A 22,326-nucleotide genomic window follows, 5' to 3' on the forward strand; every position below is an offset into this window, starting at 1 on the left:
GATTTCACAGAGCTTCTTCAAAATCTTGGCTCTTCTAACCTTTCTCATGGGCTGCTCTCTCAGCTACTCTCATGGCTGCAAAAGCTCCTCTTTTTCTAGGAAATTACGATGATTAGCTTAGCTCCTAGCCTCTCCTTCTCTTAACTAAAACTGGCAAAAGTTAGATTTATTTAAAGGTGACCATGCAAAAGCCTATTATTTCTATGGTTCTAAGCATGCCTGATGGGATTACTCTCATTTCTAAGGTTTAGGTAGGCACACTTCTTGGGAACTAGATCCTCAAAACTAAAAAACCTATCATTATTTATTGAAATCCCTTTGGTTAGAGCATTCATGCTCAACCAAATCCTACTAGCTCACCAAGATGGTCCTCAAGGAAGAATAGATCCAAGTCCCAAGAAGTATCTTCAAGATTAGTTGGGAAATTTGCATCAATATGCGGGCTGGTATCCATCACCACCCACTGAATCCTTTTGGATATGCATGACCCTGCACAAGTATGGCTTGATCCTGTAGCCATTCACTCTCTTGGAATGCCATTGATCATCCAAATCAACCGACTCATATGAACCATTCTCATATGCATATACTACCTTGAAGGGGCCCTCCCATTTGCTCTACAACTTAGTTTGTGTTATGTGTGCATCATAACCCACCTTAGGCATGTGAGCATGGGATCATGGGAACATGCTCTAGTGGGACAACGGTTAGACCTAACCTGGGGTTGGGGCTAGGGTCAAGCAACCAAGAGTCACACATGGAAATGGAGAGTCAAGATTCACTTGATAGCTCTCCTATATAATAGGAGCATGGGTCACTCTCAAGGGATGTTCTCTTGTGTAGAGCATAGTATCTACTCTCTTTTGCCATTTCATACTAGAGCTACATGCTGCTAGATTGAAGACATACCTCTTGGTGGTATGGAACACCAAGGTTAGGTATGTGGTTCTTCATTACTTTGATGTGTGCACCCTTGGGCCCTCCCATTTGATCTAAAACTTAGTCTGTGTTATGTGTGCATCATATTATGTGCATATACTAGGAGGCTAACCCACCTTAGGCATGTGAGCATGCGATCATGGGAACATGCTCTAGTGGGACAAGGGTTAGACCTAACCTGGGGTTGGGGTTAGGGTCAGCAGGCAAGCAAGGGTCACACATGGAAATGGAGAGTCTCTCTGTCTCTCTGTCTCTCTCTCTCTCTCTCCCACCCATCTGACACGCCACCTAACCGCCCCTTTACCCCCCCCCTCTCTCTCTCTCTCTCTCTCACCCAGTTGCCCTCCTATAGTAGTAACCACCATCTCCCATCATCGCCGCCTATCCACTCTTAGTCCTCACCCCTGTAGAGCCATCACCATGGAGGAATGCTTTTTCCCCGCCGTCACCACTACCTTGGCAATAAGCAACATCAGTCGTGTCTGCACCCATGGATTGACTTCTGCCCTAGTGATGTCACTCCTCTCCAGCCCACCACAAAGACCGTCACCTCGACTTCTTGGATCCCACTCGTGCCCACCTATAGAGCGGTTCTCTCTACCGTGCAATATAGTGCTCATAGAGTACTATCGATCAACAAATGTGTAAAGAAACACAATGTCAATCCGAGGACTCGACCCGACTAGTGCATGAAGGCTTATCCCATGAGGGAGAGCTCACATACACAAACCACCACTTGACGACTCAACCATTCAACACCTCAATCAATCTCTCAATCCCTTAAATCCACTATACTAATCAAGAGAACAAGCAATGCATGGCAATCTCTTAATCCCATTCAAACATTGATTAAATCTTAGCTTTCCCTAATGCCTGCAAACCCATAAGCGTGCATCTACTAACCCACAAGCTTAAGCAAGCATAGAATGTAACATTCACAAACCCACAAGCTCATAGAGAGAGTCTATCCATGAATAACTCATTGCCAAGAGCTTGCATCAATGGAGACTACACACACACACACTACAAGCATGCAGCATACACAAGAGAAAGAAAGAAGCATTCAACTAATCATAGATTAATCTACTTCAATGATGCTAAAACAGATTAAGAGAATGAAGTGGAACTATACTCATTGGAGCTTGATGCTCATTAGAGTACAATAGAGAGAGAGTTAGAGAGTTGCCATAGCTTGAGAGCTCAAGAGCTTCACTCAATAACTTATGAGAATGGCCAAAAAACATCCACTTTCTTTAGCTAATATCTCTTTTGTAGGGATGTCACTAACCCTAACCCTAGGCCTCTTTCACACATGGGCGGACAACCCCATAAGTGAGCCTTGCTTAATATCATTCTGCCTTACAACATCTCATGTAACCTTGCAAGTCCATCCAATTCAACAACGAGAAGAAGTCACCCAAATTAATAATGCCCAAGGCTTTCATTACTTCTATCAATAGATGCACAAAGTTAGATGATTTTCCCCCGTGCACATTAACCATTATCATGCTAGTAATAAGGAGGAGGAGCTTTAATCCACCACCACCACATGATTCTGTGTAGGTAGCTGTAAGAGTTGATATATTAATCTATAGAATATTAATGTGCCCTGAGGATCCTAATTATAGGAGTATTTCAATGAACACCTCCTTAGATCCTTTCGCCCCCTTGCCATGTTTTCTTACAGCTGTGAGAGCCCCCTCCCCCCTCTCAGTGTCACCTATGAGATAATCAAGTCATGAACATAGATGTGACCACTAGCACAATCCCCTGGTCAACCTTTCTCACATAAAGTATTCATCATCATAGATGACCACTAGCACAATCCCCTTGTCAATCTTTCACACCTAAAATGCGAAATCAACATTAGAAACACTATTGCAAGCAAAATAGGTAACTGACGAGGGTTACCTAAAAAGATTCCCTCCCAAAATGTGTGAAATCTCAAAAATGGCTTAAAAACATAGTTTTTGGAAAACACATCTAGAATTCCATGTAAAAATTTAAAAAATACATAAATTTTGCTATTTTTTTCAAGATTGAAAACATGTGTGACCTTCGTAGATTTATAAACTGTTGTTGTTTGTGTGACAAAAATAAACTTGACTTACAAAATTACACAGGATTCTACATAACTTAAAGAAATATCAATCTTTTTCAAATAAAAATTTATTTTATAAATTTCATGAATATAAGACACTTTTTTTAATGGCATTTTTGGGACAAATTCTACCACTATGCATAAATATGCACATTATTTGATAAGCACTCAAAAAATATTAGAATACATAACAATATAAGCTCCATAATTTATGAAAAAATCTACAAACATCCTTGAATCTATTTCTAGACCCAAATAGTAAAGCCTTTAGTATATACTTACCTTGACAGTTTGCATGATATAATTATTTGCTCTATTATCTATAAGCACATAGTGGGCATGATATATAACCAATGCTAAGAGTTTAAAGAGGTCAACTTATAGGTGTGCAAAGGTAGACTTGTATTCATATATATATGTAGAAGATGGTAACTATGGAGGCTCTGAGTAAACTTAAGCATGTTAAAAGAGATATTTTTTTAGCAGGACAATCTTAGAGGAAGAAATCATATAGTCTATGGGTGTAAATTTTGACCCACATAGGCATTTGTTTTCATGGAGGAAATTTTTGTTATGCAATATGGATAAGGATGGCGAGAACAAATTGTAGCCTATATCATGTACATATGTGGTGGTGGTAAAAATTCATAGTATGCATATGTTGATGTTTGATCCACATAGCCATTATCATCATGAACATAGGTGATGGTATATCTAAGAGTAGTGTAGGAATGAGATCTAGTTATAATTATTTATAGTGCATGTGAAGGATGTTGAAAGATGGTATGTCTAAGGGTAGTGTAGAATGAACTCTGGTTATAATTATTTAGAGAACATGCATAGGATGTTGAGAGATGCAATCTTTGCTCACGAACATTGTCTTTGTGTACAAAGATAAAAGAGAGGAGCTTAGGGCTTCTGGAATGGTGGTAGAGAAGACCTTAGAGCTTTCATGCGATGACGGTAGATTCAAGGTCCCCTATGCTGGAGAGCATACTAGTGCACACACATAGGCATGGTAGAGGTCACGCTCACATGCATCCCCCTCCTCGACATAGATGGTCGCACTACATGTATTTGCTTATAGTTCTTCAGCTTTAAAATTGAATTGTAGAATAAAAATGAGGGTTGGCGAATCAATCGACTTGTGGTATTCCAAATCAATGGAGCCTTGCACATTTCGATTAAAACCAATGGATTACAGGTCATCATGGATTATCTCATCTAGCTCTTCTATTATCTTGATTTTTTGACATCTACTATGTAGCGATATTATTTATGATACAAAGGTTACATGGTTACATAGACAAGCATTTTTTTAATGACCTCCTCTCAAATTTGTAGTCAAAGGTTGCGACCATATGTGTTTTTCACATCCTTAGCCATAAACCTATGTTCTACCTATATCACCTTATCCTAGGTATATTTTTTCTTTAATTCTATGCAAAATATCAAGTTTTATGGAAAAGTTGATGTTTTGCATAAAATCGATGTAAAACATTAACTTTTTCATAAAACTTAATGTTTTGCATCAACTCGATGCAAAACATCAAGTTGTGTGGAAAAGTTGATGTTTTGCATCAACTCGATGCAAAACATCAACTTTTAGGCTAAAAGTTGATATTTTGCATCGAGTTGATGCAAAATATCAGTTTTTCCACACAACTGGATGTTGTGCATATCGAGTTGACGCGCAAAACATCAACTTTTCCACAACTCAATGTTTTACATCAAAGTTGATGCAAAATATCAAATTTTCCACACAACTCGATGTTCTGCATCAAAGTTGATGCAAAACATCAACTCTACCACAAAACTTGATGTTTTGCATCAAGTTTCAGATGCTCCGAAGAGAAAAAAGTTGGAGGATCGATTTTCACAAACAGCTCTTTTTAGTGATTCCGTCTACAATAGCATGCTCAGACAACCTATTCCATAAATTTTGAGTATGAACACAACTATGTTTCGATGCGATTTGCATACGTCACAAAGCAACTTGCTGATGCAGTAAGTCACTTTGTGACGTCTGCAAATCGCATCGAAACATAGTGGTGTTAGTACTCAAAATTTATGGAATAGGTTGTCTGAGCATGCCGTCATGGATAGAATTGCTAAAACACGCTTTTTGTGAAAATCGATCTTCGATCCTTCAACTTTTTTCTCCAAAGCATCTGAAACTTGATGCAAAACATCAAGTTTTGTGGTAACGTCGAGTTATGTGAAAAAAATGATGTTTTGCATCAACTTTGATACAAAACATCGAGTTGTGTGGAAAAGTTGATGTTGTGCATCGAGTTGATGCAAAACATCAAGTTTTATGAAAAAATTGATGTTTTACATCGATTTTATGCAAAACATCAACTTTTCCATAAAACTTGATGTTTTGCATCAAAGTTGATGTAAAACATCAAGTTTTGTGGTAAGTTGATGTTTTGTATAATGTTGATACAAAACATCAAGTATTGTAAAAAAGTTGATCTTTTGCATAGAAAGTTAATGTTTTACATCAACTTGATGCAAAATATCAAAATTTTGTAAAAGTTGATGTTTTGTATCAAGTTGATGGAAAACATCAACTCTTAGCTGAGAAGTTCTTACTCAGTATAAGTTGGCCGCAATCGTTATAGTAGCTAAAACATCCTTACTATCTGTAGTAACCAGCAGGATTCGAACCTAAGTCCCTGCCTGATATTTTACAAAAAAATATTTTGGAAAGTATAAACTTTTGTTTCTTAAAGAGACATTTTCATACTTTCTATACTCATTTAATAACTAAAATTACCATTTAACCCTTTTTTGTCACATCAAGGACACATCATCTTTAAAAATGAGTGTGAAATTATTTTTCAAAGACAACTTTTAAATAGCTTATTCATGATATTTTAAAATTCATATGTACATAATGAACCCTTTTTAAAAAAGTATATATTATCAATTAAGAAATTGTGATACTCAAGAGCTTCAAAATGGATTTTAATACTACTCTCATCGAGAGACAAAATAGGGTTTTACAATTAAGATCATAATCATATCAAGATGACGCTTTTGTAATATAATTATACAAATAGTTTTTTATAGTTACACGCTGTAGCACATCCTCAATCATGCTAACATGGCAGATGACCCAAGTAATCTAAGCTTCAAGTGTACACATAGAAGAAAAAAATTGTATTTGTGGATAGTGAAGAAGAGGATGCCTCATCTACCTTATCACGGAAAGGCACATCGACTAGTGATGGTGTAGCAATGATTATGAGGAACCATACCTATGCCATAAGCTATATGTTTAGAAAATGGCTTCTTTTATAGTTGTATCATTTTTTTAATGGATTGAAGATGGAAATAATTAACATTGTCTCTATTTTGGCATGTTTTTTGAAAACTTATTGTTACATTTTTAATTATAATCTCAAAAAGTAAGCAAAACGAAGTCTTTTTTTTCATGTCAATTTTTGTAAGAAACATGTAAAGTGCCCAAAATATTATCGTTTTTTGGCAATGTTATACTCATGTGTAGACCACTTTTTAAAAAGAGGTGAAAAACTGAACTTTTTTAATGGAATCTTTGAAAGATGCCAAATGTTTCTCGTTTTCAGGAAATATTACCTATTTTGTACACAACAGTGTTTGGATATAAAGGGAAAAGATTGAAAAAATGGGATTGTGCTAGTGGTCTCACCAACATAGATTACCACTAGCACCCTTGTCAGTCTTTATGTGCAAAAGATTGACAAGGGGATCATGCTAGTGGTCATCAACATAGATGACCACCACTAGCACGCTTGCCAATATTTATGTGCGAAAGATTGACAAGGGGATTGTGCTAGTAGTCATCAACATAGATTACCACTAGCACCCTTGTTAGTCTTTCTCATATAAAGTGAGAAATCTACATTGAAAATCTAATATCCAATAGTGAGACAAGATACTCCCCTATCTTACATGACCATGTACTTTAAGCCATATAATGTTTTGCACAACCTGCAAACAAAATATGGGTGTGCATTTATGTGCATGACTTTTTCTATGTCTACCTTATCTTTAAAGCTCTAAAAGTGGGTAAACACTTCGTTTTTCTCTTTTATCAAATACATGTAAGAAAACAAAATGGTGGAAATATTATCAACACAATAGTGGAAGTAGGATCAACACAATAGCGGAAACATGATCAACATAATAGTGGAAGTAAAATTAACACAATACAAAGCATTGAATTACTGAAAGAAGTAGAGAGTAAATAATATTACTGCTTACAAACTTTGATTACAATTGTTGATGGCCATCCATCCACTTGTGTACTTCAAGTAAGAAGCTTTTATGGTGATCTAGAGAGCCTCTAATATCAATTTACATATGGATATGACACACTCAAGATCGATCCATCCATCCACCTATGTGCTTCAAGTAAGAAGCTTTGATGGTGATCTAGAGAGACTCTAGTATCGATTGGCACATGGATATGACACACTTAAGATCTATTTACAAAGATAGAGATGAAAGGCATGGGAGTGCATAAAGAATGTATTACTTTACAAACACAATTAACTTGATGATGAATAAAGGATGCTAAACTAGTCTATAGAAAGTATGCAAGGTTGGCATGGGTCGGCCAAATTATCCAACCTATAAACAAGGTCCAAAATGACTAGTTGACGATATCATTTGACTCAAACTATGTTAGATTACAACAAAGTCTTTTAGGAATCTCATGCAGCTCCCACCATGGCAATATGAGACCGTTTAGATTATCAAATGGGCCTTGTAACCCGAGAACATTGTGTCCTTGGTTTGCTATCTAGCACTCACTAATGCAGTCCCATAGCCCGTATTATAGTGTATCACATAGGTCGCACAAGCATGCACATATACTTGGTAGAGTTCCAAGTCTACATAAGCTATCTCCAACCATTTGGCCACACTTACCCACCATCTAATGTTTAAACTGGAAACTATCCGGGGGGGGGGGGGGGGTGCTCACAGTTCAAGTGTCTAAACTAGGAACTGCTGAGTGCTTGGGTGCTTATAGTGTTTCAATAGAAACTCCACTAAATCATCATCTTTCACCGATAGATCGATAGACCAAAGGGATTCAACAATTCCCTTTATCTTTAAAGCATACACATTGATAGACATGCTTCCTTGCCTTTATGTTGATCTAAAACATCTACACCAGAGGTATTGCCATGCAATTACTAGAGTGTTGGTATTATGTATGTATCCTATCATTGTGTCTTTGACAGTGATTAAAAGCCAATATTCTTGCAGCATAGTTCCTGTCCTTAAATGCTTTTACATCTACTAGAGTGACATTGTCTTAAGGAAACTATGGAGGCTCCTTATTGTGTCCTTCCACATAGTCCCAAAATACTTTACCCATCAAGAAATTGGTCATTATGAACTTCCAAGAATGGAAGTTGTTCTTGTCCATATTCTTAATGACAATCTGATTGAGTCTATTAGACATGTTTGCCTACAATAACCAGAACCTGCCAAACAGATAATTTTTGTAGGCAACTTGTAACACAGGGCAACATCTTCTATGAGACTTCCCAAAATGGTACTTTAGCATAACTTGTATGTCACTAGATGTGACTAGAGTACATGTACTATACACCCAAGATGAGCAATATATATGTAAACATTGTCTGCACTCCCAATTTGCACTACTACTCTGTAATAACCAAATTTTGACCAGAGATAGTTCTCAACTAAAACTTTCCAAAACTACCAAAAACACCTTGTAATGATGACTAAACAGAGACTAAAACATGCCCAAAACATGATTTTGATTGCAAAACTTTATTAGAAAGTACTATGCACCTTATAAGCACCTTAACGCCTGCATGAAAATGGCCCCTCAATTGGACTTGAGTAGCTCCCAGAGCTACCCAAGGGGTGTCATACCTAAACAAGAAGGGAAAGAGATGATGATGCTCTTACCCATGTACCACATATGGAGGAGAGGGAGAGCTTAAGTTCCTTGTTGCAAGAAGCTAACAGACACACAAGAGAGAGAGAAAGACATAAGAGAGAGATGGATGGCTGGATTTTCTTCATAGATAAGAGAAGAAGATAGATAAAAATTGAGTCATCCATCTCTCCCTTGTGGCTTACTCTCTCTCTCTTGTTTGTGTGTGTGTGTTTGCTTGCAAAAAGGAACTCAAGCTCTCCCTCTCCCACACATTATTTTTATAGTATCAAAGCTTTGGTTTGTGTGAGATCTAAGTCTAGGTAAACAAGATTCAAGAACAAGGCAAAGAAGGAAGTAGTATATGGGTAAGGGTATTTCTATCTCTTTCCCTCTTTGATTTTGGAGCAACACCTGTGAGAGCTATAGGCAGATAGGAAAGTCATTGTCTCAGATTGAGACATCCTCTTGGGTGAAGAAAGAAGACCATATTGTATGCAAATAATATAATTAACTAATTTTTATACAGTTTGGTATGATTCGGGCACATTTTGAGTCGCGTTTTAGCTCTGCAATTTTTTTGTAGGCACTATGTGAAGTGTCAATTTTGACTATGTATACCCAATTTTGTATTTGGTGCAAAGTTATAGTAGAAATTTTGTTGTAGGATAGCCTATGCAGAGAATCTAAGTGTTGGCAAATGTATGTGTATGTAACTAGTTCACATACAATGGTGTTAGAGCAGGTTTACAGTACTGCAGTGTTGCTGATTATAAATTTGATGCTTCTTATGCAAGTACATATTTTTTTGCAAACACTATTTAGTAAGTTGCTATATGTAATCATGTGTAACAGTTTATTCCAGATTTGAGTGATAACCTGGAGAAGAATAATTTCTAAACATGAAAGTTTAGAATGACCAATTTCCTTATGGGAAAAGAATATTGAGCGTTCATCACCCACAGATGATAAAAAGGATCCAGAGATTGATGAAGAAAATTCCACCCCATAGCAAGTACAAGCATATAAAGCATGGCATAAAAGAGCTAGAAAGGTGCTATATTGGTTGTCTACCAGTGTGACAAAATCTATAATTGTGTATATATAGGATGCATAAATGCCTAAGAAGGTTTGAGACACCTTGGAGAAGATATATAGTAAACACCCAAGCTCAAAAGATGCAACTAAAGCATGAGCTACATAATGTGACCAGAGAACATCTAAGTATAAATGATTCCTTAGTGAAGTTTAAAGGGCTTGGAGAGGCCCTTGCTTCTATTGGATCACTAATAAATTATGATTGGGATCACCAATAAATGATAATGATATGGTGTCCATGACCTTGAATGGTCTTGGCAAAGAATACAACTAGTTTCAAACCTTCATTATTACAGTTCAAGAAAACATTCACAATTTTCAAGAATTGATTGCTCTTCTCATCCATGAGGAGATGAATATTGGGGGAGGTTCATCCTCTAGAAATTTAAATGAGCAGGCCTTCTACTCAGATACAAGTAGAGGTAGAGGAAGATCATATGCCGAGATGGAGGCCATTTTGGAAACAAAATGGGCAGTAATAATAGGAATTAAACATACAAACAGGTGAAAGAGGCCACTCTTGAGATTGGGGGAGCCAAAGGGGTCAAGGTGGTTGGCAAAGAACTCAAAATGCAAATAGCATAGAGTGCTATAGTATGGCAAACTAGGGAATATAGCCAAAGACTATTATAAAAAGGAAATCGATGTCAAAATTGGAACATTACAGCCAAACAACTATGCATCATCAAGTAAACAAGGTGAAGATACAGAAGTGAGTAGCTATTTTGTGATGCAGCATATGCTTAGTTCTGCAATAGAAGATATATCAGAATTTGGAGATGTTTGTATGTGGATTTTGGCACCTCTACCCACATGGCTAGCCATGGTGGTGAGTAGTTTAGAGATGCTTAGTTCTGCAATAGGAGATATATCAGAATTTGGAGATGTTTGGTATGTGGATTTTGGCACCTCTACCCACATGGCTAGCCATGGTGGTGAGTAGTTTAGAGATGTGCAAAAAATGAAAAAACCAGGTTATGTAAAAATAGGTGATGATACTGTACATCCCATTCTGCATGTTAGTAAAGTGTCATTGTCTATGCAGGATGGCAAAATGAAGTACTTAGCAGATGTGCACTTCATGTTTTAAATATTACAAAGAACCTGGTTTTCTATTAGACAGATGGTTGAGCATGGTCTACGAGCTTTTTGGTGGTGTTGTACGGAAGACTCTCTCACTTGTAGCATGAGTAGTATGATCCGTGTGTAGCTCAATCCAATGGGATTTGCATCCCTTTCGGAGCTAGGGATTCAACCCGTACCGGTGCACAAAAGCTTATCCACAAATGGAGAGAATGCTATGACTACCATCACATGACACTAGACTAAGCACACACACAAGCTCAACTTGCCCTCATTCCTACACACCCATTCATTCACAAATACAAGCAAGAGGAACACAATCACTATGCATACAAGCAAAGAGAAAGACCTCACTCCACTCCTATCTTCCTACAAGCATGCACACACTCAAGCATCAAGCTTCCATGAAAGCTTCAAATCAGCCCACATACACAAAAACAAAATACTAAAAGCATGCATAAGAGTAGAATGATTAGAGAAGAGGATGAGAAAGACTCATGACATTGCTATTGATTCAATGAAGAGATTTATCTCATACAAAGATGTAGATGGGGTGAGAGAAGAGTCTTCACCTCTATGGAGAAGAGGGTAGCTCTCTCAAAGGAGCGCTTGCATGAACTTAGCCCAAAGTGTACCTAAGCTCTCAGATGAGCCACTTTTTATACTAAAACTCCTAAAACTCCCAAAACTTCCCATGTGGGATTATTCTTAAGCCCACTCCCACACTCATCTACAATTTGGAACTCTTTACAAGAGCCCTAAATAAGAATGTCACTTGTTTTCCTGCTTGCATCTTTGTGTTGCATCCTTGCATTGATCACCACTCGTCACGCAACACTCCCCCCTTCCTATTTTACGCACGTCCTCGAGCGCGGTAGAAGCAAAAGCTGCAAAAAACAATGGATACAAGTAAAGCCTTTTATTGGAAAAAAAACCAGCAATGACAATCTCACACGTGAGCATACAAGTAAAAGGCTGATTAGAGTTTTAAAGAGTGCTAAAAGAGGTGAGTAAAGACTAGTCAAAGTGAGACTAGGTGGTAGATAGTGCTATGCAAAGGCAAGTGTGCTTGTACACCACAGGTTATGACTGCAGTCTCAATGTCCTACAAGTATTTAAGTTATTCCTAAGTGGCAAACCTCCTCCTAAATATGAGCAATGGTGATTGGACCTCTTCTTCTTTTCTCTTTTTTTTTTTTTTGTGTGTGTGTAAAAGATGATAAAGAGGAAGGTTCCATCCCAATGAGACCCAAGCAATGGCCAAGAGACCTCCGCCAAGAGAATCTAAAGGCCGCTAAGTATCTCAAGGGCGACAAACCCTTTTCTTTCTTTTTGACATAAGGAGTACCCCATGAAGATGAGGGCATCGGTCTCGAGGGCCCATAATGTACCCCAGAGTCCTACAAGCATCTATCAAGGCGATAGAGTCCTTGAAGGTCTTTCTTAACCTTTTAGACGTTAGTGTTCACCCCATGGAAACCAAGGCATCGGCCCTTAGGTGCTAAGACAACCCAAGGTCCTACCAAGCATTCCACATGGCTGTAGACACATCATGTCTCGATTCACTTGTATATATTTTTTAGGGCATGATTTTCGTAAATTTTTTTATTAATCCTAGCACCTAGCCCATACCTAAGAGGTAGCTACCACTAGGAATAACTAATATACTTCGAGAGCATAAGAACTTGGCATACTCCGTTGGTATATATATCCTACACCGTCTTCAAATAGAAATACCTTCTACTAAGTCCTCTAAGAATCTAGAAATCACTCCACATTTTAACAACAACTAATTTAAAACTTAAACCAGCCAACTGTGTGTGAACATGCAAACAATATATCCAAAAGTTAAAAGCACATAAAGAACAAAAGATTATGATTTGAATACACATGTTGTAATGCTCGTTGATGTTGTGCGTTTGCATTGATGCATTGCTGATGTTGTGCAGATTGCTTCTCTTTGCTCTTTGTAGGCATTGCATGTCTCCCCCCTTCCTAATTTGTGTGCACGGTAGGTGGACTATTGGGACGTGTTTGTATGCTCTTGTTTAGCTGGGATCTCTGCAAAATGTTTATTAACAAACAAGAAAAGAAAAGAAAGGAATAAAATTTGTTATTGGTGCCAATCACCGAATATAATCGAGGGGAAAAACCCAGTGGGAGAAAAGTGCCCTGGCTTGTTGGTCTTATTGTGGAGTTGATAAGCTTACCCTTGTACTGGTGGTGGATCCGTGTCCACTTCTGCTGGAAAGATGGTATCAATCACTTCAGGATGCAAGGACAACCCTGTACAAAAACCGGCCTCTGGAGAAGGTGGTAGAGGAAGGAGTGCTTCCTCACTAAAATATAGCATTGGTTCTATGGGAAAGTTAAGCAGACAATTTCGATTTTAGAACTGCTCAATATAGGTACTCATAGTGATCCAAAATTGACATGTTGAGGCTTGGGGAAGGAGGGCTTGCAAGATAGGTGGTTGCAAGTCATTTATGCATGTATCCCTCCATTGTTGTGCTTGAACCTCCTCAGGTAATCTACGTTGATTTGGTCCTCGGTCTGGTACTCTCACATTAAGAAGGTTATGGCGTTGGGGTGTAATTTCCACAATTTGTTTCATTAAGCCTGTGCCATATCGTCGAAAGTAACAGCGGCATAGCCAACAAATGTGTGAAGCTTCTCCTAATACGAGTCGTGCACACTCTTGACAATGTGGAAATGGATGATGCTGTTGATAGAATAAAGTGACAAAGTGATGCCCACAGTAATTTTCACCTAATGGAGCATAAAAGTACCTAGAATGAGTTTGAAAAGGAGGAGCACTATAACCCCGGCGATGTTCAGGTTGAGTACTATCGGGGTCAATTCATGGTGGACATGTATCTCGCCAAGTATCCATTAGGAGGTATCTGGTCATAGAACAATGAAATTTAGAAACTTCATACTTTATACACTCATATCCATCATTACAATCCCAATCAAAAACATTGTAGATAAGATCATCTCAAAAAGTACACAATCCTCTAAAGGCATAAGGAACCACATTAGTAAATGTGAGACTATTCAAACACTGATCTACCAAAGAGCTTCAATTGTAGTGTTAATGCCTTACCTTTGGTTTTGGGTATGTCCTTCTTAAGAGGTGGGAAGGTTAGCAATTGTCGAGAAATTTGAGCAAGATAAGAGGATTTGGGCATTGAAGTGCTAGAATCTATGCTCAAAGGAGACTCATGTAAAGTTGGATTTGTCTTAGGTACACAAGTTGATGGTGGAATTGTGTAACAAGGAGCAATTGGGACAAGTGGTGATTCAATACATGTTTTGGGAAGGTCAAAACAAGGAGATTTGTAGGTGCTATCACAACCACCTATCCTACCTTGAAGAGGTTGTGTTGATTTCCTTTGCACCCACTGATATGGAAAACCAAGGGTGGCTTTTGGAATCTTATTGATACACTCTTTTACCTCTAGCAAACCATGGCATTTGGGAAGCCAAAGTTCTATTGCACACTCATAATAGCCTTGTGCTTTAAGAACATACTTTGGGACCCAATGAGTAACAATCTAAGGTTTAGGCTTGGAAAAGATGTGTTTTTTAGAAGGCTTAGCAACTAGGCTAGATGGTACAAGTTTGTATGCATCTTTGGGTAGCCAAATTGATAATTCCTTCTTGCCTGGCCTTCTTTGAGCTGTGACTAGAGTAGTTGGAACATGCCAGCCATGGCCCTCATTTCAGGACTCATCGATTATCCACATCATTTGTGTTGGAGCTTCAAGAGCAGATTTTGAAAGTGGGTTGTGTAAGGTAGAAACACCACCCTTTTGACATGATAAAGCTCGTGGAGTAGCAGATCCCAAGATGCAATCAGAATCAATTTACAATTTGTATTGTCTATTCTTCCAATCTAATGAATAATTGGTAGCACTTAACCATGATCGACCGAGAACAGCCTCTACCACTGCCTTGGACTTACTTGCCACATAAAAGGGAACTGACATCTGGTGATCCTGAATGGACATCATAATGACACATTTTTCCTCTATAGGGTTTTCTTCACCTGAGAAGCTTCGTAAGTCAATAGGAATGTGCACAAGTGTTGGTTGTCCCAAGGCTATCCATGTGTCAAACGAGAGAACATTATAATCTGCGCACCAGAGTCAATTAAGGCAGAGACAAAGTAGGTAGTCTCATGAAGATGAAGACACACTTGAATATTGAAAGGATCGACATATTGTTCATCAGTAGCCAATTGTAAGGCCAACATAGAAGCCTTGCGACGCTCCTTGGCTTTTGCAACTCTAGCTTTAGCCTCTTCTTGAGCCTGACGTTTAAGTAGGTCATGTGCTTCTTTCCGTGTGTGTGCAGCATGCATTTGTTGAAGCATGGCTTCAGTTAATGGTTCATTGTATTTCTTGAGATGACTTCCATTAATGAAGTTAGGCATTTGCTCACCTTCTAGTGTCTCTTCCTTATCAGCATCATTAGCAGATTCGAGTGTTAAATCCTCCACTGAGACTTCCTCTACATGCAGTGCTATTGTGGATGCATCCCCATAGTACAAAACATCTAGAAGGTCACGTGGTTGTACCATTCGTATAAGAATAATGTCATATCCATCTGAGTCACAAAATTGAATTGGCTTAGGTAAAGCACATGTTGATAATGTTGCAAGGACATGACTCCATTCTAGTGGATCAATTAAGTGCTCAGGGAAGGGTTGTGGAATGTATGCCTCATCTGATACACTTCGATTACCCTTAAGTCTCTCAGTGTTGAAATCCCTACATGAGGCTCCACACATCCACACATCTTCTCGCCCATCTGATAATGTAACTCTTGAGACCTCAGATGAAGCAGAATCAAACTCATCTATTGGAGACCTTGTTACATCACGATATGAGTGATTCTTTAGGTTGACCCTTGTGATGACATAATCATGTCGGAGGTACAAATAATTGTATCCCCAATCTTGAATCATTTGAAATTGTCGCATGAATGGTCTACCCAATATCACTTCATAGTTTGGATGTTTTCCAAAATCCACTACTGCAAAGGTGTGCTCATATTCAATCCCACATGTGGTTACCAATATGTTCTCAAGCAGCCCAAGGAGATGTTCTAAGCTTCCATTTGCTAGCTGCAAGCGCATCTTGGTACTCCTAATAGCTGGTTTGCCCCACTTTTCCCCCAAATGGACCTTGTCACAATGCCCACTCTTGCACCACTATCAAGTATTGCAGTTGAAGCTACTTTTCACACTTCTAATGGGAGGGTAGCATTTCCCTGATCGTCCTCACAAAATTTTCCTACTTTGTTGATAGGAACTGGCATAACATGCTTTGTCTCAGGGTGTATAGTACAATGATGGTGACCCTTTTGTAGCAATACCTGCTCTGACAAACATGTGGCAATATCATTCCACAACTCAGGTCGAAGCTTTATCAAATCAAGCAAAGGTAAGGTACAAGCCACTGGTGCTGACAAAATAGCTTGCACGATACCCATATCCATCTCCTTTGTCAACCTTCTATGCATGGAGGGTATCCTCAAGGTTTGAGAACAGTTCTCATATTCTCCCAAATATGATGGTAAGGTTTTCATTGTATGCTTACTTCTAGGAGAAACAATTGTTTGAACTTCCTCCTGGATGCTTGGGCGTCTAAAGTTGTTTTCTGTGCCCCTGGTAAAATCCACCTCAGAGATTGGAGGTGAAATAATAGAGGACATGCTCTCATTAACTTTCTCATGAACTGCTGCCCACATCTCATTTGCCATGTCCTCGTTAGCATCAATAACTTCATCATTGCATGGGAAGGCAAGGCTAGGTGGTGGCAGAATACCTTCTTTCAATGGGGTGGCAATTGGTGCAGACTTCTCGCTATGAGCTTGTGAGATCAGCTCACTTTTCATTTCCCAACTTGATGACACTTCTAGTATGGTTTCTAATGTTGGCTTAAGAGAGGTTGGGCCCCGAGAGGGATAGGTGGAGGTGGGCCCTCAAGTATTGATTGAGCTTCCCTAATGAGTTGCTGATGTACAGCTAGATTGATCTTCTCCTCACGAGGGTTTGGGTATTCTTGAAGCTTCTTGGGTAGCTCAGATAAAGCTGCAATGCGACTTCTATGAGCATCAATGATGGCATCTAGAGTCTCGTTCACCTTATCCACAAAAACAGAACCCCGAGAACTATCCTTGATTGTACTAGCCTCATCTTGTTTAGCACTAGGCCCAGGTTGAGGTTGATGCTCCTCATGCACTTCTTGGGATGTAAAAGCTTGATCCCTCATGTTCTGTTTAGAGACTTCTTGAGAACTAGTGGATGCACTTTTAGTTCGCTTGTTGTGGTTATTTTTCCTCCTAGTGGTCCTTTTTCTATTGGAATGTAGAATCTTGTCTACTAGATTTGCCTTTGCATCCCTAGTTCGAGGTGTCTCATCAGTTTGCATTTCGGCATTTCGTGTCTGTAATCTAGTCACATGACTCTAAGTGGCACGACATCCTCATTTTCTGATGAAGGTGGCGATGGAACTGCCCCTACAAAGTTGAGTGAGACCTTTGGTTGAGAGGTGCCTTCCTCATGTGGTTTCAGCAAACAATCCTTTGGGAAGTGTTCTACACAACACCCTAGACAATATCTTTCGATTGGTGGAAACTGTGGTACTGTTGTATTGGATCGAGTTGCTTGCCTTGAGCGATGTGGACAATCACGAGCCCAATGGGGTTCTCCGCACTCATAACAGGGGCCCATTAGTTTGGCTTCTACTTTCCTTTGCTGCCATTGACCTGAGGGGCCTGAAGTCCTAGGTTGGTAGCCGCCTAGCAACATCAAAGAATTTTGTTCCGCTGGTTGAGCCTCCAGTGCTTGGCTTGGATATGCGGGACTTTCAAAGAGATTTTCCTTGGATGAATATGATGCATATTCCTCCACATAGCCTGGGTTTACCAAGTCTCTACACATATTTGAATTGTCGTAGTCAACAACCCTCACAGGAGCAGTTCAGGAGCAGGAGGTTGAGCTCCAAGAACAGGTCGTGCTTGCTCTTGTGCCATCGGTGGCTTACGTTCAAAATTAGTATACTGTTGATGCATTTGTGGAGTCACTCCACCCCTTTGCTGCTCACGCTTCTGTCTCATTCTTGCAATGCGAGTACATTCTTGTGTGGTGTGGGTAAAGTTCCAAGCACAGGCCTGGCACCACTTCTTTGTGGGTTGGTTTGTGACTAGAGGAGAAAAGGTATTACATTCTTCGGTTTTATGGTTACCGCTACATGCTCCACAAAGATGAGGACCTGTAGGTAGTACACTCCTCATTCACTGCTGCTGTTGTTGTTGTGGCTGCATGGGTGGGCGATATGTTTGTCCCAATCTCCTTAGTACTAGTTTAGCTATCTGGTCTGGATTTACTAGCGCACTAGACCCTGAACTTTGGTCATCACCCCACTGATCCCTAGGTTGCATCTCAGGGCCAGAACCATCTTGGAGTTTAAAGTTATCGGTGAAATCCATAGCATCATGGCAACACTCATTGAAATTTGTATGCTTCTTTGCATAGAGATGTGTATGCAGTGTTGAATTTTTGAGTCCTTTTAAGAAGAGAGAAATTAATCGACTCTGGGTGGGCTTCTTATCTTCTGGGCAACGATTAATGTAGTGCTTCATCCTATTTACACAGTCTCTAACACTCTCAGTCTCGCCTTGCTTGAAAGAGTAGATGTTTGCTACCGTGTCATGTTGAATCCCCATCAAGGAAAAAGCAGCAATGAATCTCTCTTCCAGAACTCGTAAAGAAGATTTTTCTGAAGCCTCTAGTGCCTGAAACCAAGCAAGGGCCTTTCCCTCAAGAGTGAGCCCAAATCCTTCAATTTGTGTATGCTTGTTAGTCACTTGCTCAGCTCGAACTGCTTGCCTAAATGCTGCTACATGGTCATATGGATCTCCCGACCCTTCGTACTTCTTTACCAGTTTCTGAAGAGTTGATGGCCTTACTTGTCTTGAATACTCATCATAGGGCCTACGGCCTCTCACTCTCAGTGGGAATTGTTCCTCTCTTTGGTAAGATGGTCCACATGCATCCCAAATTGATGTGGGTCCCCTATTACCTGCCTCACCAACCCCCTCCAAAGATCTTGTTACCCGCATTTCAGGAGGTGCATTTATGGGAGGCCGAGTTGGCTCCCCTACCCTCCGATTGTCATAGTGAGAGAAACGTTGTTGTGGTGTGATCTGTGGTCGCACTTTTGGTGTAGGATAATATCTTGGTGCTAGAGTTGGGCTACTTGCAGTGGTCCACTTTGATGTTGAGGGTCCTTCTCTAATGAACTCTCGTAGGGGAGGAGCAGCAGTTTCTCCAAGAAAGGCTGTCTCTCCTGGTTTAGCTGTATTTGTTGAGAACACTTCCATGAATAATGGTTGTCCTTTCCACGTGAGCTCCCGAATCTCCTTCCAATCTAAGGTTTGGTATTCATTGGTCCATTTATCAACGATTCGGTTCTTGTATTCTGCAAGCTTCTTGACTACCACCACAAGTGCTAGAGGAAGATCTAGCTCTGGCAATCTAGTTGTGGCATAATATCCTTCTAAAGAGTCCTTATAGACCTCTTGAAGTGGGTCATCCTGTAAGACCTTTGTCACTGGAATTTGTCGTACAAACTCCCATTGGTTCTCAGCCCCCTGATCCATTTTGCTCTTGCCTTTCCTATCCCTTTCCAAATTTAGATCTACAAGAAGTAAATCATCTATGGATGGCTTTGAGGACTGGGCATTGGATGGTCCAAGCATGTCCGGCTCAATGAGCCAATCATCTCTAGACTCCCTTGCTCTGGAAAGCTTTGATATGTCTAAGAACTCGCTTTTAGAGAGCTCCCCTAATTTGTCTACATTCTCTGGATGATAGGTGACTTCGTAGCGAACACCATCTCCACCCATGTACATGTTACCCTGGTCATTGACTAGAGGTGCTCTATCAAGCTCTGAGAAAAAGTCTGCGATCTTAACAAGATACCGTTGTTGTGGATCCCTAAAGATCTCAGCTCCTTGAGCATTCGTGTAGACATATTGAAGTCTCACATTGAGTGGTAACCCCATGGTGTCGGCTTCAAATGGATTAAAAGATCTTGTGGGTGTCCTATTTGGGGCTACTTGGGATGACTATTTGACGGCCCTAGATTGTCCATGGACAATGAGCTAGTTGTTCTGGAAAGGATATCAGATTGGGATTCGAAAAAGGTTTCAGCAATATCTACCAAACTTCCTACCGATTGGGTTCCACTTTCCTGCGTCGTAGGTACTCTAGAAGGTGCCCTAGGCCCTATGGCAGTGTCTATATGACGTCCCGACCGCAAGTGCATAAGGTCAAATTTTAAGGTTTATATATATATATATATATATATATATATATATATATATTTAAACCCTACCTAACCACTAAATGCAACTAACATGAATATGTGTGTAATTATCTATTTTTTTAAATATTTTTTTTCTATTTTTTACTAATTACACAAATATACTAATTATGCATAAAATTACAAAATTTTTTAAAAAAATGCAAATTACACTAATTATGCAAAAAATTTTAGAAATTTAAAAAAATAAAAAATTACAGAATATGCAAAAAATGTGGACTCAAAATAAAACACATAATTTACAGATTTTTTCTTTCTTTCTTTCTTTCTTTTCTTTTCTCTTTTTTTTAAAAATTATTTTTATTATTTTTTCTTTCTCTTTTTTTTTATTTTTTCAAAAAAATGCAAAGAACAAGGAAATTAAAAAAAATAAAAAAAATAAAAAAAATACTAACCTTATCTTCGGCGCCTTATCCTTCGAATCGTGCGGCCTCCTCGCGGTGCGGTTACCTTATCCTCTACTCGCCGCCTTCACCTTCACACCAGGCCTTCTTTGCTTTCTCTGCCGGCCACTTCACAGTCTTCATCGGCCTCTCCGCTTCTACGGCCACCTTCGTCCTCGTCTGACTCCTCTTCACTTCCTTTCTGCTGCATCTACCTCCATCGGCCATGTCAGATGCAGCCGACCACCTCCTCTGCCGGCCACTTCACCACCAGCAGCTCTTCACCACCACCGGCTTCTGTAGCCTTCGCAGCTGCCGGCAACTTTGTCTTCTCTCCCTTCATGTTTTGCTGCCCGACCTTCGCCGCCTTGACCTTTGCTGCTCGGCCTTTGCCGCCCGGCCTTTGCCTCCCACACGGCCTCAGATGCAACCGCCTGGGCCTTCGCCTTTGGAGCTGCCTCTCGCCACCTTAGCAGCTGCCGGCCACTTCACCACCGTCGCCTCTCTGCTCTTTCTTCTGCAGCCAGCCGACCGCCGCACCGTCACCTTCTTCGGACGTTGCGCCACCTCCTCAGCTGCAGCCAGCTTATGCTTCTACTCGCTCTTAGTCCTGACCCTACACTACCGACTCAAACTTCGCACGCGTGATAGGGCTACACTACCTAGAACGCATGAGTTTCTACGCACATGGTAAAAGTAACACCAACAACAAAATATAGTCGCTTCTAGAATGAACGAAGGTCGTTTCATCTACAAGGGAGAGCAGTGTGCTGCAGCACGCGAGAGAGTAAGAACACCAGGGGCATTTTATAAGCATAAGACAGAAAATTTCTATACAATATCAAAAACATCACATGGAAGGGTGTGGACACATAGAATGCTACCAAACGAAGCAAAACCAAGCATAAACATGAATGAGAAAACATTAGCGGGAGTAGATCTCAACCGCACAAGTAAGTACTAATCTATTTTTTTCTCCTCTAATCACTAGCTCCGAGATTCCACACTCATGCTAACCCTAAACCTAAAAACAAAAAGAAATAGTGGTAGTAAGGCAAGCTTCTCAACCGGTTATGAGTCTTTTCCCCGACAGCGGCGCCAATGGAGAGACGGAAGACTCTCTCACTTGTAGCATGAGTAGTATGATCCGTGTGTAGCTCAATCCAATGGGATTTGCATCCCTTTCGGAGCTAGGGATTCAACCCGTACCGGTGCACAAAAGCTTATCCACAAATGGAGAGAATGCTATGACTACCATCATATGACACTAGACTAAGCACACACACAAGCTCAACTTCATTCCTACACACCCATTCATTCACAAATACAAGCAAGAGGAACACAATCACTATGCACACAAGCAAAGAGAAAGACCTCACTCCACTCCTATCGTCCTACAAGTGTGCACACACTCAA

The sequence above is a fragment of the Cibotium barometz genome, chromosome 36, assembly GCF_041138505.1.
Source record: "Cibotium barometz isolate CiBa-2024 chromosome 36, ASM4113850v1, whole genome shotgun sequence".
Lineage (NCBI taxonomy): Eukaryota > Viridiplantae > Streptophyta > Polypodiopsida > Cyatheales > Cibotiaceae > Cibotium > Cibotium barometz.